The following is a 6000-nucleotide window of genomic DNA, read 5'->3' as shown; positions in this document are numbered from 1 at the left end:
CCACCAATGCTGCATCAATTCTTATTCCATGAGGTCGTTGCTCGCTTCTGTCACCGTTGTTATCAAAATAGGATGCAATATTTCAAGCCAATACAAATTTATGAGTAAAAATTAAAAAAAACAGTAAAAATACAAAAAATTTTAGGATTAAAAATTTGGTTAGAAACGAAAAATTTAGCCCTCCTGCAGCGACTAATTCATATTCGCTATTTTTTACTCGGTTATTAGCAAAAAGAAAAAAACATCCGTTATAACTGAGACTAAACAAATGCCGAAAAATACGATTATTCCGGTTATGCCGATATCGATTTCAACCCGCCGATTTTCCCAAACCATTACTGGCGGAGGTAGAGCTGGGGGGAGCGGAGGGGGTCGTGGGTCGTGTTTGGATGTCACCATTAGTAGAGCACTTGCTGGGAGAAGGAGGGGAGAGGAAAAAAGGGTGCCCCCCCCCAGGCCACCCTTTTCCTCCTTCCCCCCCTGAGTCTCTCCACCCCCTCCTGTTTCCCTCCCATGTCCTTCCCTCCCCAGCCCCCTTTGGTGCGCCCTCCCCACCTGTCTCCTCCAGGCTACAGTTGGCAGGAAGGGCAGATAGCCAAAGTTCAACATCCAGGAGGGGGAAATTGCTGGAAATTGCCCTGATGAAGGAGATGGAGGGTGTGGAGATGGAGAGAGGGAGGGAGACAGCAATAGAGGTGTGGCAATGGGCAGAGATGAAGGAGGAAATTGAGCCATGGGGGGGGGGGGGGGGGATGAAGCCTGCAGGCAGTGTAAAGAATGCGGATACATTTGTGGCAAAGGAGGAGGTGGAGGAAGGGGATGAGGTCATACAGGAGTCATGTGGGGGAAGGAAGGTGGATACGGAAGGCAAGGTGAAGGGTGTGGCATTCTAGGATGTGGAGGGCCTTATATAAGTTGGGGGGAAGGGGGTGGGGTGTGGATATCCAGGCAATGCTGGTGTAAGAGAGGACAGGACAGATAAGGGATTTGTAGTTGCAGAGAATGGTGGAAGGATGCAATCCCCAAGTCCGGCCAGACAGGAGTTTCAGGAGGTGGGGGTGGGAATGGGCTTTTTGCTGCATGGTCAGGAGATTAGGGGTCCAGGTGAGGTGACGGTCGAGCGTGAGACCAAGGTATCTCAGGGTGGAGGTGAGCTGGATGGGACAACCATAAATGGTTAGGTAGGAATCATGGAGCCAGAAGGAGCAGGTGGTTGGCCTATGATGATGGTCTGTGTCTTGGTGTGGTTTATATGAAGGAACCACTGGTTACACCAAGTAGTAAACTGGTCAAGGTGGGTTTGGAGGGTGCGTTGGGACCAATTAAGGGTAGGATAAAGAAACAGGAAGGCGGTGTCATCAGCATACTGGAGGATGTGGACAGGTGGGGGTGGCTTGGGCATATCTGTATGGTACAGGTGATAGACAAGAGGGGAGAGGACAGAGCCCTGGGGGACGCCAGCAGTGGGATAAAAGATACAGGAATTGATGGCATGGAGGGTGACATAGGAAGGACAGCGGGAGAGGAAAGAAGCGACCAGATGGACAAAATTGATAGGCAGGGCATAGGTTTGGAGTTTAAAGAGGAGACTGGGATGCCACACGCTGTCTTAGGCATTTTGAAGGTCAAGGGAAATAAAAATGGTGGAGTGACAGGATGTAAATTGGTGGGAGAGAAGGCAGACGAGGTTGGTCTTTGGCAGAGCAGGAAGAAGCCACGCTAAGGGGGAGGAAGTGGTGTTGATTAAGGTGGTAATGGATACGATGGGAGAGGATGGATTCGAAGACCTTACTGAAGATGGAGGTGAGGCTCATGGGACAATAAGAAGATGCAACAGAAGGGGATTTGTTGAGTTTGAGGAATAAGAGGATGCGGGAAGTCTTCCATAGAAGTAGAGAGGATGACGTTGTGTAAATTGGCAAGGACTGACAGGAAAGGAGAAGGGGCATTCTCTGAGGTTGTGACCAGGAGCTGAGTTGCATTTTGACTGGAGGGTAAGTTTAATGTCATGTGCTGTGATGGGAGTGTTTATGCCAGAGGGGGGGGGGCAACTGCCCCAAGTACTGAAGACTAGGAGCAAATGGAGCGCATTCCATGATGGTGGGGAAAATGAATAATGAAAGTGGGGATCATCAGGCATAAGACCTCAGAAAGGTGGGAAGCAAAGAGGTCGGCGTTATGGAGGTTGACAGAAAGGGGACTGTCGTGATTGAGCAGGGAGTAATGGAGTGTGGAATGGAAACCAGTAAGGCGATGGAAGGCTGACGAGTACTTGTAGGAGTTTATAGGGAGGGTGGCATTTCGTCATGTACAGGTCTGGCGCCAGTCCCAGCGTTTCTTTGCTGTAATGAGGTTCCATATGTGTCACTGTATTTGCCGGTGGTGTTGAAGTGTATCCCTGTCACGAGTATGCAGGAAGGAGCTATAGAGGCGGTGGGATTCGTGGAGGAGGAGGACAGCCTGCAGAAGGAGAGTGGATTTTTTTAGTGGGGACATGGGCCTTCACGGCGTCAGTAATGGCCTTCTGAAGGAAGGACGAGGTGTGGACGATGTCATCAGGATGGTGAAAGGTAAGAGGGTGGCTTCCGACCTGGGTGGCGATGGATTCCCAGTAGGCATCCATGTTGGCGCGACGTTAGTCATGGACTACCTTGGGAGGGGGTGTAGGGTGGCGAGCCGGAAGCAGGTGGTGAGCAGACGTTATGGTGAGAAGGATGGTCACTATCTGTAGGGTCAAGGATGTCGACGGCGACACGCCCAAGGAGGTTGGCAGAGACAATGACAACATTTGGGGGTGGTGTTGCTTTCTGGATGGGTGTGCTGGGGGAGGGGAACAAGGTCCCTTGAATCGTGAGGAGGAATTGATGCCACCGCCGAAGGGCGGCAGGGAAATGGCTGTGGATGTTGATGTCGGTGGCAATCACATAGGTGGAGAAGGTGCGGTCAGTATGGGAGATGAAGTTATAGGGAATAGTAGCAGTGGAGAGGACATAAATGGTAGCGCAGGAGAGGATGATTTAGGGGAAGAAGACACTGAGGATAAGGTGTTCGGTGGGTTCATTGAGGAGGGGTTGTGGCAGGACGGGGATGTGCTTAAGATGGCCGATGGCAACTCCATCCTGCACTCGGGGACCAGGAGCATCAGTTCGGTGGAGAAGATAGGGAGAGGTGCAGATAGTATGGTGGGGTTGGAAAAAGGTTTAGTTCACGGGGAAGGTATCGATCCAGTGATGGTAGAGGGTATTTCTTGGTGCGGAAGGAGCGGATGTTCTGGAAGAGCATGCGAAACTCGTGCCGCGTCATGACAGGAAGAGAGGGGAGGGAAGAGGCTCAAACTAGGGTGTCGAGGCAGGTGTTGAAACAGTTCAGCTACCTCCATGTCTTTAAGTAGCCAGCGCTGTTCAACGCATGCGGGAGGAAATAAAATAGCACGTTCCTTAAAAGAACGAGCATTTTACGATTACCAAATGTGAGGGTTGGTGAAGTGAATTGCTCATTAAATCATCAGTGAGACGTGGCCTAAAATGAACGGTACTACAGATGCCACCAGGAAGGCAAACGAGAATGAAGTGTCGTTGACAAATAAATTACGTATCAGAGTGAGCAGTCGTACTTCAAGAGACGCATCTAGATGGCGACAGTTTTGCGAATGGAATTGAACCGTTACCACTGATGAAACAGCGTCAGAAATTTAAAGGACATGGTGCGTCAGTCAGACAATATTTTGCACAATCACGGATATTTTCCATGAGAAATTGTCAGTTTCGGCAGTCACCGACAATCCTCAGACCTACAAGACAGATAAAAATTAGAATAACTATAACAATGAAAAGCGAAGGTTCACGGTGTATAGGGTGATTTTGCTAGATGGTGTGACGGGTAAAGAGATTCAACGGTATTTGGTGTCACGGTCATACTATCGCCTTAACTCGTTGGACTTAGCAGTGCCAGTTGTGTTGACAGTTCGAGCGGCGCGGCCTATTGCCCGACGAATTTGTAGCAGTTCTGAAGCGAATGCCGTGAAGTGTCTCCTTCAGTTTAGGAATCGAGTTGAACTCACGAGGGCTTAATAAGTCAGGGAGTGCAGTAGGTGGTATAGCACTTAGCAGCTCCATCAGTTAAACAAATCAGTAACAGCTTACACTGTACGTGCTTGAGCATTGTCCTGCAAAATGATGGTCAGGTCTTGCAGAAAGTCTCATCACTTCTGTCTCTAAGCTGGTCGTAGGTTGTGTTCCAAAAATGAACAGCATAGAGACAAAAGTGATGACACATTCTGTAGGACCTGACCATCATTTTGCAGAACAGTGCTCAAGCACGTACAGTTCAAGCTGTTACTGATTTGTTTGACTGTTGGGGCTGCTAAGTGCTATACCACCTACTGCACTCCCTAACTAATTAAGCCCTCGTGAGTTCAACTCGATTTCTAAACTGAATGAAACACTTCACGGCATTCGCCTCAGAACTGCTACAAATTCGTGAGGCAATAGACCACGCCACCCAAACTGTTAACACAACTGACACTGCTAAGAGTATCCTACGATTTCCACATCGCTAGCAGCGGTTTATACACAGTGCTGGTGACTACTTTAAAGGTCAACAGAACTCTGATACACGTATCTATTTTGTACGAGCTGTAAATAAATAGTTGCCACTATTAAAGTTCCAACAGAACACTATGTTAGTTATTGACGAACCCGTGACCAAACAAAAAAGGATCTGCACATTCTGCAGGCGACAGTTTCGTACGCACCAAATAATCATCCTGCATATATAACTCTAAGGTATGTTGTATTTACAGGTATCATTTTTCTACTTGTTTTTCTTTATTTCTTTTTCGACTTGGGAATATAAATGAGAACGCCAGCGTTGCCATGCTTATAATATGACAACGTTGACTTATAACCACCTGAAACATCGATAACAGTGATGAACGTCAAGGGCTGCAGCATCTGTTGCCATACACTGTGAACAGCGGAAGCACAAACTTTTAAAATGAAAGTTCCAATATTTTTTTTAAATTTGTGGTAAGGTCTTATAGGACCAAACTGCTGAGGTCATCAGTCCCTAAGCCGACACACTACTTAATCGAACTTAAAACTAACTTATGCTATGGACAACACACACACCCATGGCCGCAGGAGGACTCGAACCTCCGACTGGGGGAGCCGTACGGACCCTGACAAGGCGCCTCAAACAGCACGGTTAACCCGCGCGGCTGATAGGTCCACCATTTCATTGTATAGATCTTTTATGCTACTGTATAGTCATAAGTTTGGCCTTTAGCCATTTTCAAATACCATAACGTTGCTCATGACCAGACGTCTATTATCTAAGTCATCGTCGAAATTCATTAAACTTGGCTATATAATGCAGGTGTCACAGCATAAAAGCGAGAACATACTCACAAAGTGTCTGACAGTAACAAAACAAACATGTGTGACATACAATGAATAACTGTACCATAAAAGGTCACGAAAAGCAGTGTGGGTGGATATAATGGTGTTTTGTGGCACCTTTTTTTATTTCTGACCAACACTCTGGTGCCTGAAAATGTTCAAAGACAGAAAACGTGATTGTACAGAAGAATAAACCTAAGTATTACATGACTGTGGCCCCAAACCATGGGAAGGTTATTATCAGAAGGAGGAACGTTTATCCACCAGTGCAGTTCTGTCTGTATGGCCTCGTGCAGCCTCACAGTAGCTAAAGCCGTCGGCAGGCAGACCGTACATTCGAGCGTTGAGTGTGGGAAAGTTAACGATGGAGAGTCTTTCCAAACGTCCACGGCAATATCTACCTTGTCGAATATTCTGAATGTGCTTGTGAACGTAGACCAATGAGATGGTACAACGCGACCTTCGTCAAATAAAGCCATCTCTCTTTATTACTCAGATTTTTAATAAAAATTATACCAGCTCATGTCATCCAATTTAAATATGGATATACGAACACCCCTCAGATTTAGTGGTAAGATGGCCCTGTGGATACAGCGCAAGA

This window comes from Schistocerca piceifrons, chromosome 1, assembly GCF_021461385.2.
Source record: "Schistocerca piceifrons isolate TAMUIC-IGC-003096 chromosome 1, iqSchPice1.1, whole genome shotgun sequence".
NCBI classification, from domain to species: Eukaryota; Metazoa; Arthropoda; class Insecta; order Orthoptera; family Acrididae; genus Schistocerca; species Schistocerca piceifrons.
Note: the sequence above shows the minus strand (reverse complement) of the source record.